Source organism: Triturus cristatus, chromosome 4_1 (genome assembly GCF_964204655.1).
Source record: "Triturus cristatus chromosome 4_1, aTriCri1.1, whole genome shotgun sequence".
In the NCBI taxonomy this organism is placed as follows: Eukaryota; Metazoa; Chordata; class Amphibia; order Caudata; family Salamandridae; genus Triturus; species Triturus cristatus.
In genome coordinates this window covers 1112707860-1112721013 of record NC_140585.1, presented here as the reverse complement: position 1 = coordinate 1112721013, position 13154 = coordinate 1112707860, and the positions used below count along the sequence as shown (strand labels likewise).

The 13154-nt window shown below is 42.5% G+C and overlaps 1 protein-coding gene across 1 annotated transcript in view; it reads right to left on the bottom strand.

Moving 5' to 3' along the window:
* COG5 (component of oligomeric golgi complex 5) overlaps nt 1–13154 on the bottom strand; it is a 1436183-nt gene that overhangs the window by 1084741 nt on the left and 338288 nt on the right. The gene's annotated exons all lie outside the window — the stretch shown is intronic.

Sequence of the window (13154 nt, the reverse complement as noted above, 5' to 3'; positions counted from 1 at the left end):
CCCAGAATGGATGATGTACGATATTACTTGCTGCTTGGTTTTCACAGAACTCCCTCCGTTGAGGTGCATCAGACTGTGTGCTTCCGTATCTAATTGCTGCACATGATTATTGGGCTTGGCTGACTGCAGTCGCTGGAGTACACCGCGGTACAGCAGGTCCGAACAGTGAAACGGGGTCTTGATTCTATGATTGAGGATGTCAGAAGTTAAAGTCTGTGATGATTTGTGTGTACCCCCTCCGATCAGGTGCAACCAACTCCGTGCTTCCGAATCCAACGGCACGTGGCTGTGAGGCGTTAATGACCACTGCCTCTGGCCTACACTGCGGTCAGCAGGGCTCACAATTCAGATCGAGTGGGGATTGTTTAAATTACAGAATCCAGTAGGCAACTAACTACAACGTCTATTGAAATATACACAATATCCTTCTAGTATACTTGCTTGAAGAACTTTTTTTTAGATGAGTTATAGGTTTAGTACAATGACCAAATTCTTCTTGGTAGTGGAAAAGAACACTGAATAACAGTCTACACTGTGGACAGCAGAGATCGCAATTTGAATTGTTTTGATTTATTTACTGCAGAGTTTTTTGTAATTTATGTTGTATTTTGTGTAGAGGAAGTGGGAAAAAGTATTCATGGATGACTGTGCTGACTACTGCCTTCAATTTACACTGCAGACAACAGTGTTCACAATTCAGATTGAGTCGCTATTGTAGATGACGCAGTCCTGTAGGCAAAAGGCATTATTCCAGTACGCTGTGTCCGCACCACGCATACGCATCATCGCAGGCTCCGCGCGCGGTTTTTGTTGCTTTGCGTATGAACCTGGCCAGCTCAAGTCAACGCCACGTGGCTGTGGGCCCAGACATTGTTCCTAGTATGGCCTGCCCGCAGCACGCATCATCGCTGGCTGTGCACATGCTGAATGCTTTTGATGTGGCTATCTGAGTGCACTAGAACTGATGGACCCTTTATGATACAATCTTTTTGTGAATTATTTCAGATCTACTGCCTGTATCTCAGTATACCCCAAGTTATGGTTCTTTTACGATAGAATCTTTTGTGTATTATTTCACATCTACTGTCCCTACCTTACTGCAGCACAAACTATTGACCCTTTTATTATTGAATCTCTGTGTGTGTGATCCAATGATTACTGTTGTAGTTGATGCTAGCAGCAACCATTCCCTGAGGGCTGGTTTACACTCACCCCACACGCATCCAGCACAGACGTCACTGGATATGTGACCCTGGTAATAAAGAGGAGTCAAGCGCACATGCCCGTACCCACTTCCACTATCTATCTGTGTCCGTGTGTTCATTATCTATGCATGATACTGCCCCTGGGCCATACCACATTACCTTGTGCTGTGGACAGCGTATGCAACCATGTTACCTCTGGCAGTGGGGAAAACTTCGGGTATGTAACTCTTAGGTGCATGGCTATCACAGGTGGAAGGCTACTTTACAGAGCATGAATATTGATGAAGATGATGGTTGCATGTTGTGTGTAGTGTCAGATATGTGTACATATTAAAAAGTTTTCAAAAAAAAGCTCTAAGCAGAAGAGGAGTCTCAAACGCTGTAGAGAGAATGACTAAAATGAGTGGGGTCCTCCAACTGTTACGATGGGAAATGTTATGACCCAATCAAATGCTTTTTATATTTTTTTTTAGGGTCACATGGCAATCGAGCACCAAGCGCGCAAGGAGGCCGCACCCGACGCGATTTTGAGAAAATATATTTATCATAATATACGTTTATTACAGTTAGAAATATATAAATGTTTAAAATATTTTACATAATTTTTAAAATAAAAAATAAAAAGATCAGAGTTCCAAAAAATAGAAGACATATAGGTTTTATAAATATTAAAATATGAAATTAACATTTAAAAAACCTTCGAAATTCACTGAAAAAACCCTAGGTTTTACAGACGTTATAGACCGGTATTAGCATTTAAAAAACCTTGAAAATTCATTAAAAAACCATAGGTTTCAGTGATGTAATGAGTGATTGAGATGTCGTCAGTGATGTCACTGACCATGTCATGAGTGATGTAATATGTGACGTCATCACCAGTGTATTGCGGGCATACGAGTTATAGTTAGCTCAACTAACTATAACAGGTGAATTTCTCTGGTTTTATAGGAGTCAAATGTTCAACTAACTATAACGTCCTTGAAACCTATGGTTTTTTAGTGAATATATATATATATGGAGAGAGAGAGAGAGAGAGAGAGAGAGAGAGAGAGAGAGAGAGAGAGAGAGTGAGAGAGTGAGAGAGATATATAGATATATAGAGAGAAGCAGGGACACTGGATGTATACAATTCCATTGCTTGTTTTTGCAAAATTATGGATTTGCCACATAATCCATCATCATCTGCTGCATAATCTGCCGATTTTAATTTAAAAAAATAGTTTCTAGCTCAGCCATGTCAAAAGTTACTAAAAACATGGTAATGTGTGTTAGCACATAATGGAAGGCCCTTTGGGAAGGTTAACTGGTCATGTTTCGGTATTTTTTTTCTGGATTTGGTTGTTAAACTTTGACAGACATTATTACACAGTGTAAAAATTACAAAATAATGAAGTAATAGTATAATCAAAATGTGGCACAATATGCCGCATAATTCCAGTTGCCTTTTATATGGTAAAAAGTTGCTAAAACCATTGGTAGATGGAGTAGGTCCCAAAGACTAGACCTACAGGCTTTGCCAATGCTTGTTATAAAGGGAAATGATTATGCTCTCCCGGCAGGAGGGGAGGCAGACATTCGACACATATCTAGGATGATTGTTACTAGGATTTTAGTCCACCACTCTGGGAGATGTTTAAATGTCTTAGGTAGTATCTTGTATGGGCCAGGTGCATTCTCCTTGGTTAGTTTCTTGATTGCCATCATCGTTTTTTAACTCTTCAAAGGTGGCTCTGAATAAGGCTCTTCAAAGTCTAGATCTGCTCTTATTCTGTTTGGGAAGGTGGACAGGATGGTAGGAGGAGTGGTCTTATTTTTAGATATCATTGCAGAGTAGCTTTCAATGGCCAACACTGTGGAGAAGTGACTTATCTAGGCATCTTCTGAGAGGGTTGCCTCTATGGAGTTCCTTCTGATGTCCAGTCAAATTGCCCACCAGAAAGGTCACATGTTTTCCAGAATGGCTTTCTCCAGGGACTGAGTGGCAGAGAGGAGGATAGCCATTGCATGCTAGTTAAAATTATGGGCAATGCTTCTTACCAGAAGATTCGAAAAACTCACAGCGAGTCCTCGACCTATTATTTCAGAGCTCTTTATTTGTTGGTGGATTTAACCATTATCTAATCATAATATATACTTGTTTGATGGCTCTCTAATCTCTGCATTTAACGTTTGCTGCCCGAACCGCCTTCAATTGCTAGCTGCATCTCCGTAGCCATAGCACAGCCAGTTGTATCAAGCCCTCACATTCTACCAGAACACCCACCCTCTCACCTTTTGCATGACCGTGTAGACCATGTAGACTCCCTGGTTTGGTGGTTAAAATAGGCATCCATAAGGATAGTGTTGAAACATTGTTTACAGTTGATTCCATCAAAGTCATTTTCAGAATGGTAAAGTACATGTCATACTGATGCAATTACAGTTCATTAACAAGATAATTTGTGAATGCTAGTGGTAGATTTTTCCACCACAGGGGAGGTGAGAGGTTGTTACTGGGATCAAGTTTGCTGCTTATCATTCAGTCAGCTAAAACGTAAATTGTTGATTTTTTTTTTACAATTTTGCAATAAACCAAAGACTAAAGAGAAAACAATCCTAAAAAACATCAGTTAAAACCCCTCTTGCTGGTGGCCCTTGAAGCAGCTTCAAGTAATCTCTTAACTTCTGCTCATATTTTGGCCACCTACTGCCGACTCACTCCTAGCTGATGGACTGTCCTCTGATCCTGGTCTAGACCAGAAAGACACTGCCATATGCAACTAATGATCGTCAGGAGAATATGATTAATTACTTTGAACCCAGAGATGCCCACACCTTCACACATTGTGTACCACATTTCACATTCTCACTTCCCTCACACACACCAGTCACACCTATTTCAACACCATCTTCCACAGGCTTACATTTTCCAACCTTTAATGTACACCTACGCATCTTTGAATCTCAATAGCTTTTACACAACTACTGTCGCAAAATTCAGACGAATACCAGTCCAACTGCAATTTCTGCAAATCCATACATTGTTTTCATACATTCTACATTCACCTTTAACACAATATAGGTCACAGTCACTCAGGTGTACCTCCCTCTGCTCTCTCCTACCTACCTACCTCCTCCTGGAGCGCTATTTTTTACCAGAGGCATGTAGGACATAAACAGATGTCGGCTCGTTCATAGAACAAAAGATGTGAAATAAATCCAAAATATACAATAAAGCACAAAAGAAGTTTATAAAAATGCAACCAAGTGCAAAGTCGTGTGCAGGTTTTCGCCAAAAAGACCGGCGGGCACCTAAAGCTGGCATTTTTGTTAGACTGTGGATACTCACAAGTAATGAACTTTGTTGCCGGCCTACGAGTTTGCCATTGGCATTCCAAATGTTTCTTTGCAGTTTCGAAGCATATACATAATTGCCTGTCCATCATCCAGTGCAGTCCAAATCCACAGTTCGAGACAGCTTTAGCTTTCTGGCATTAGAACATGGACTAAGAAAAGGATGTCTGTTTTTGAATTACACGATTTACTAAGGAGGTTACACAATTTTATTTTTCAAGATTTATGTTCATGATTTCACATGTAATAGCAAAGTCTAAGGATCAGGAGATAAATATTAGAACGTGGATAAAAAACAATATTTCCTCTCTAAAGACGAGGAAGACACAAAAACTGTAGTAAAGCAAATACAAGTGGAAAATGTACTGCTCATTTGCATACTATTAGACCCTATTGAAACTTGTATGGTCAAAAGATTTTAAAAAGGGCACTGGTCATTTTTAGGTCGAGCATTTGAGACCTCTTGTATATACTTTAGTATATACTTGTATACTTTAGTATATACTTATAGGTTTATGTAATTTGTGGACTCTGGAGATCATCCCCAGGACTTGTCTGCTTTCGCTTAGGGACTTTTTTTATGTTCAACTGCCTCTATTTAACTGTCTAGATAGAAAACGACCAGCAGAGGTCAGTATAATACCAGAATCACTTTAGCATTCTCTAGATTCCAACCTGGGATTGGCTTTTGCTTTGACAGAGGTTTTTATCAGAATTTGCTTGGAAACCTGCAGAAGAAACAGCAGCACCAGGACTTTGGTGTTGCAGAAGTTCAAGATATAACAGGATGACTTCTTGATTTGATTTCGATACGTTACCCATTACAGGGGCTGCGATGGACGATCCCTCATGACACAGGTGGTCTTCTGTTTCGCTCCTAAGGGCAGTCAGCAACGTCTGGGTGGTCCTTGTGCTGTAAGTTCAGTTGGCTCCTCCTGGATAATCTCTCCATATCCAGGAGATCCAGGTACTTTCCTTCCCTCTCTGGGCAGGCAAGCAGGCTTCTAGCTATTAGGCACATCTTCAGGTTCTCCAGCAAGGTGTGCAGATTCAGGTGATGTTCCCTCATCCTCTGGGAGACCAGATGTCATGCTGACACCAACACTGGTCACACAGTAACTCTTAAAGTACTCTGCAGAGCACTCCTTCCTTGGTCAAGAAGAATTTGGAAGTGGAACTGAGTGGGGTGTCTTGGACCCCACTTTTATACATATTTCTCAGATAGAAACTGTTGAACCGCTCAGGTTTCAGAACTATATTGGGTCGGTTCCCTTTCAAATTTTATTTTTCTGGCTGCTCCTCAGACGCATCCTTTGTGCAAGATGATAGTTCTAACAGCAGATAGCAAAAGTATTCAAAGCAAGGGTACAAAGAATTGGAATATTTCTGCACCTGGATGTTATCACGGTTTCCTGAAGTAGTAATCAAGGACACACTAAAGGGCAGGCCCTGACTTGAATTTTCTTAGTTTAATCAACAGAAACTGCAGTCCTACAATCTACCAAATGCCAGTGCTCAGGAACTAAATCGGCAGCCATTTGCTAAGAAGGCCTAAATGGAAATTCCAAAGAGAGCCCTGTCTCCACCCTCCCTTACTTCAAAGTCTAGGTTACCTCCTTCTAGCACAAGAATGCAGACAATCTACTACAACTGTCTGAGGAAGCTGGCCACCTCCTCAATCTTGTGCAGTGCTAATCCAGGGCATCCAAAATGGATCCCACTGGTCCCAGTATATCACACGCACAGCCCTATCCTCATCCATGTGTTACATGCTTACTGCACATACATATATTCAACACTTGCAAGGGTCTGGGGTTCATATAACAGCAGAACTTCAAAGGCGGAGTAAGTAAACCATAGTCTACGATACAGAGCAAAAGGTTTGGTTACACTAAAGATTCACAAAGCACGGTACACTGCTACCACTGCTTTATGTAATGCACTCAAGGAAAGAACAGCAGTCCAATGGCCATTATAAGGGCACGCTTATTGAGGCCCTCGAGGTCACAGAATAGGTTCTGTACAATACATTACCAAGGACAGATCTAGGTATCTGTGTACAGGCCAGATTAATGTGACACCTGGGCCAATATAAAAAGTCAAGATACCAGTTTAACAAGCAGTCAGGTACTCAGGGCAAGGGCACCCACTTGTTTTCTGTGCGGAGGACATTCTTTTCCCAACAACCTCTAATTGAAATTCCCACAGAGACGATGCTTTACCCCTACTCAGATGGCTAATAGGTCCAACCTTCTTTCAGGGAACAAACAAGAAATATGTACAGTTTGTGCAGCCTCTTCCACGAACATGATTTCCTCTTGAATCCCAAGAAAACCCACCTCTTTTCATGGAGAACCTCCAATATATTGGTTTGAACTTAATAACGGGTCTGCAGAGTAGTTTTTCTGATTGGCATAGTGACATTATTGATGAGGCATCTTCATTTGCTCGAGCTGACCGGAAAGCTCCACTTCTTCTATCACTTTAGGTAAATTATCCAAACTCTGCCAAACAGAATAAAGGATTTAAAATGGAGGGTGATGTTAGACAACTAGACAAAAGATTTTGCTGATGCCAATGCCTTTACCCCTATCCCCCCACTGCTGGTCGCCTGTCAGTTCAGAAAGATACTAGGGGTTGGGGTGGGTGAGCAACTTGCATATCCAGAACTGTCCAAAAGCACTTCACCTTGAAAGTCTAATTCCCTCACTGTGCTTCCTTTTAAAACTAGAACTCTGTCAGGGCCATTATATCCTGGATTGGTGAGGAGCCACTGGCACTTCATTGCCTCCAGGAGGAAGTTATCTACAGTATGCCAATCTCAACACCATGAAGCAGTGATCATCCATTAGACACTTGGAGTAGCCTGTTCCCAGTCATACACAGCATCTTCACATGGGTTGCTGCATAGTCAAACATTTCTTTAGATGGGGGTTCCTCCAAAGACCCTAGTGCTTGAGGTACTACATTGTGCTTGAAGTTCTGTCCTTTGAGGTCTTTTCACTAAATGTTGTCCTACTGATGGCTATTACGTCTCCTAACTGCCTGCAAGAATTGTGTAGCTTGCTTTGTTTCACTGCTAATTTGAAGATTTTTAATGACAGTTAGGCCCTTTGGTTAGGGCTAAATATTCTTCCCAAAGTTGGAGATTGTTACTATAAATTAGGACATTGCGTTTCTTCCCTTTTCTCTAGATGCTTGAACTTCTGAGTAGGTAAGCCTTCATTCGAACATATGCTTATGGTGGTTGGCACTGACCTCATTAAAACTGCAATTCACTCTTTACTGTTCTTTCATCACCAAGAAATTGGATTTGTCCATTATTTCCCTACGCATGTGGCTAAGGTCAAGGATATCCCTCACCGATACAAACAGAGGTATGGGGCTTCCACATGAGACAAGGAAAATCGAACTAAGGAATATCTACTTCCAGGGAGGAGGAACGGGGACTGCCCATTGGTCAGATTAGCAAGGGGGAAATGTGAGCTATCCCGCTGTCTTCATTGTCGCTAACAGAAACAAATAGAAAGTGAAAGAGAGATGAGTTTAGGCCGAAGGTCTTGTCTACAGACTGCAGCTGTGCCTAGATGTATGAGCATGGATGCATTTCTTGTATGATACTGCAATTCCTAATGTGTCAAGTGAAATCGTTTGTGCTTAGTCTGGTTTGTCGTTGTTCAAGCACTGAAGTAGGAGCACATGAGTGGGAAAAGGACTAGGGCGGTAACCCATGAGGTTATTTTCAGATCACCTACTGATATTCTTCGTTCCTCCTGTGGCCATCTCCCTTGTCCCAACTTTTCCCCTACCTGCCCCCAAACCCTCTCCCCTCTTCAAGGGCCGTTATCTCCAACCACATAGGATTTGCTTAGTACCAAGGGACGTTACAGGGGAAAAAATGTCCCATTATGGCAACTGATCAGAGAAACAAGTGGGGCAATGCAGGAGGTTTGAGTTAAACTGTGAAACATGAGGCTATAAGAGCGGAGTGTGTATCTATTTAAAGGTGGAAACTCAACCAAAGAATCACTTGCTCTGTATTTTGTACTTCGAAGTGAGACTGCAATGTATGCAAATCATGCCCCAATTCCGTGGTATTTCATGGTAATAATACAAAGAGCTCAAATATTTTAATAGGGCACTTAGTATTGCAGTTCATTGCATTTACCTACTTAACAAGGACAGGTAGGGGCTATGGGGTTCTGGGTCGGTCACACGTCTATTTTCAGTACATTCTAAATCGGCATTCCGTGACACTAAAGCAGGTGAAAATGGTATTTTGAAGTTAGACACAATCCGTGCTTTAAATGGGGCGGTACTCACCGGTACTGAGTACCGGCACTTCTTAGATTTATCACTGAGTACTGGCACTTCTCTACTGCCAAGGAGAGTACTGGTACTCATGAAAAGGTAGTCTCATTGGCTGTCAGTGCTGGTGAGCAGGAGTGGAACGTATCTCTGGCAGCCAAGGCGCCACTTCTGTATCCCCGCTGTGTTTGACAGAGCAGGGTCCGTTCAGACCCTGTGCTGTCAATCACATTCACACTATCCTGTGCATTTGGGCAAACATAGGAATTATGGCAGTCCCCTGGCAGTGGCAATCCGGCTACGGTCATTCCGGCCCTGGTGGCAATTAATAAAGCCATGGTAGGTGACGAGTATAACATGGCTTTTATCATACCCAAGTCTTTTGTGTGTCTGCTTATGTTTGCCTGCATTTGTGGGCCTGTTTCTTAGTAAGAAAAAAGTGAGAGAAAGAGAGAGAGAATCACAACACTCTCAGGAGGTATTTTAAAGAAAATGTGTGCCACTTTGTGTGTACATGTCTGCTCGGCGATAGAGATTCATAAATAACATAGTAGAGAAGGTGGGTGGGTGAATGAGTGAGTGGATGGATGGATGAGTGAGTGAGCAAGAGTGGATGTATAGATGGATGGATGATAAATAGATGAATGGATGGGTGAAAGAGGGTGGATGATTGGATTAAAGGGCAGATGATGGATGGATAAGTGAAAGACTGGATGGATGAATGAAAGGGAGGGAGGATGGATGAAAGGGTGGATGATAGATGAGTGAAAGGAGGGATTGAGTGAAAGGGTGGATGGAATGAAGGAATGAAAGTGTTGATGGATAGATGAGCGAAGGGATTGATGGATGAGCGAAAGGGTGGATAAAGAGATGGATGAGTGAAAGGATGAATGGATAGTTTGGAGATGGATGGATGGATAGGTTTGGGTATGAAGGGTGGACAGACGGAATGGTGAAAAACTGAATGATGGATGAAAGACGACAGAATGTAAAGGTTAAATGGTGGACATCAGCAGGTAAATGCTAGGATGAAAGGCTGAATGGATAGATCGATGGACGAGACAAGAGATATCTTCTGGGGAGGGTCATGATGATTTGTTTCATTTGCTTCGTGTCATAAGATCTTTGGTTCAAAGTGGGGGTATTTTCAGTTTCTTCCAACTCACGTGCTCAAATATATATAGTATTGTGCCGAACAGCAAACAGTATGGCATTAAGAAGGTGCAACTATTGCAACAACAAAAAAGGAAATGTTAACATATCGCATTTCTCTTCCATTTTGTGTAATGAGTTAACCTGCTTTATTTATATTAACACATTTCTCATGTGTTTTGGTATGTGCTGCAATTAATAAAGAAGTTGTAAAGTATCATCATGTCTTGCCCTTAGCCCCGCCCCTAGCTACATCTCTAGCTCATTTTAATGAGTAGCTGCACTTATTTTTTCCATTTAAAGCACTGGACACAATAGGAAAATATAAATATTACGCTGCAACTTAAACATGAATTTCTTTTCCTAGGCTAAGCAGTTATAGAGACCAAGAACGTGGACTCTGCCGCGAAGAAGCAAGAATGTAACGATCAACCTATCCCTCAACAATAGAATAGAACAACACCGCAGCAGCGGTTAAATGTACATTTAAGTTTTATGTAATTACATCAGACGCATGGCCTCCATGAAATATGCGGATTGGAATAAATGCAGAACCGGTGATGTAGCTTATAATAGAATCTGCTGTGGAACTAATAATCTCATCAGCCAGAATACTACATGTTTTCCAGTGTCTGCAAGGCATTCTAAGTACCGTTTCGTGTTTTTTGTTTAAATTAGTATACAGCAAAGACCATTTGCTATAGAATGTTGTCATATGGGGCTCTTCCATCCAGACTCTATGGGGCTCTTCTATCCAGACAACGATACAATAAAATGTTAAAATAACAACTGCACATATTCGGATTTCCCTATATAAATCACCTCCGAGTATGAGCCGTTTTAAAAGCCCCTTTGCACGAGAAAAGCAATACAAATCACCCCTCTTCATAAATACACAGATAAAAAGCAGAGCAGCAGCCTCCCAGGACTGACCAATCACAATTAGTGAAGGCACTGCATCTCTCCGCAGTGAGAGGAAGCACCGAGGCGGGCTGTCACTCTGCAAAGCCAGCCTGGGAACCAGCACCGCGACAAGAGGTGTCTCTGCTACCTTCTACAGAGGCTGAGTGAGCCCCAATGTTGCCTCTGGAGACGAGCAGTCTTGTACTTGCTGAACTGCTTCCATCATGCATTTGCAGATGCACACTGATTCCACGGTGAGCTCACGGTGAGCTGCCGCTGAGCGACGCTACGGCTTCCTTACGCTGGCAGCGTGCTGGAACAATGGCACGCGCGCACAGATGTCCATTAGGGTCAATGTCTGGAGAGCTGGGGACGGCCCTCTGCACCCTGCACCCCTCGCGCCAGTGATGGCCATGTACCAATCCAGGCGGGGAGCGCTGCACCTGCACCGAGCTCGCGCTCCATCGGCAGTGGAGGTAAGATGCGTTTCTTGTCACGACGCTCCACCGGATCCAACAGTCGGTAGCCTTCCCCCCTCATCTCCTGAAAATGACCGAATCGCCGCCTTTCTGTCGACAGAAGGCGCTTGTCGTAAAACCCATTTTATTTAGAACCCCCATTCTTAACTACCATCTAAAAATACTGTCAACTGTACTATTCCAAGGGTTTTTGCAAACGTTTACAAATGTAGGCATCGCTGAACTACTGTGGCGCTGCCCAGAAAATGTAACGGAGTCCAAGTTAATTTCATATAAAACATCGTTTCAGAAGCAAAATAAAATCGGTTTACAAGGTAAAATGCGATTTGTAACCTATACTGTGTTTTGGAAGGTTATTTCACAGCCTTTAAAAGGGGTGGCTCCGCGAAACAGGACGTGACTTTAGAAATGCACTGCATTTAATTCAGGTTGTCCAGTCTACGTATTTTACTGAGTGACTGGGCAGCTGAAGCCCCGTTGAAATATTTCGTATTTAACATTTCTTGTGAGATGCGTGCATCCCCACCACACTCGCACCATTTTCCGAGCTTCAAGGTCTGCACCAGTCGATGCTCATTAAAAATCTGTGATACAGGCTGGAAGCTGTATATTGTACTATAGGCAGGGTGAACGTCTGCTCACCGGCACTGTAAACAGAGCCTGACAACGGCACCCCTGACAGCAGAATCAACCACATCGTGTGTTGATCTGGATAACACCATACCTGGAGCTTGTGCACGTTTTTCTATTTACAGCCAGGCAATTTTTTCTCCTGAAAGGTGGGGCCTAGCATATTGGCTTACTACAGAGAATGCGGGTAAAACATATCATTCCAAAATGTTATTTGTTACAGGCATTTGGAAAACGTGTTCTTGCAATCTCTACATTTAATTATTTTTTTCTCTTCAGGGCAAGCAAGCATGCAAATCACGGCGAGAAGCGACAAAATGAAGACTGCGACTGACTGAGCATCTTTCTCGATTCTGTGGGTGGGTGGGTGGGAGAGGAGCCATCGAATGTATGGGAATTGAAACCATGAAGGAATAGGAGTATAGAGCACCGAAGGTCTACAATATTTTCTAAATAAGTCAAGCAGGGAGCACAAAGGAGCATACTCCATGACAAAAGCAACTAACCGGTTTGGAGACAACTTGAAAATATGATGGTGAGCTACAATACGAAAGGATTTAGACATCAATATTGAAACGCAGAAAGGGGCGCTTTTGCAAAGGAAAGATCTGTACTCTACTTGATGGCCAAGCTGAACCAGGGCACACCGCGCAACCTCTGAAATACGTGCCGAGTTCTTCAGGCCAGTTGTCACAAGGACTAATGGCTGCATTGCTCACATAAATTAAGCGCCAGACACCTACCTCCGCCTCATGAAAAGAAGGAAACCACATTAAGCCGCAGATGGTTCCTTTCAAAGCACATGCACTGGATTTTTCAATATATACAATTTTATGTGACAACGCTATCACTCTAACCAAGGGGAAGAAGTGGTATTTGAACGAACAGACTCTTGACAAACAGGAATAAAAATATGTCATGAGACAGAAATCAGGTGGCTCGATTTCAAATGTTAAGTACCCTGGAAAATTAAAGCAAACAGCTATGCAAGGCAGCATGGGGAGCAGAGTCCATTCCTAGCAGGAGTGTAATACATAGTGGGGTCTGTCAGATGCAGGATGGAATACATTTGTCTAGCTCGAGGCTTTTATCAGCCTGCCATCCAGGTCAACCTCCTCATGCTTACAGGATCCTTCTGATCAAG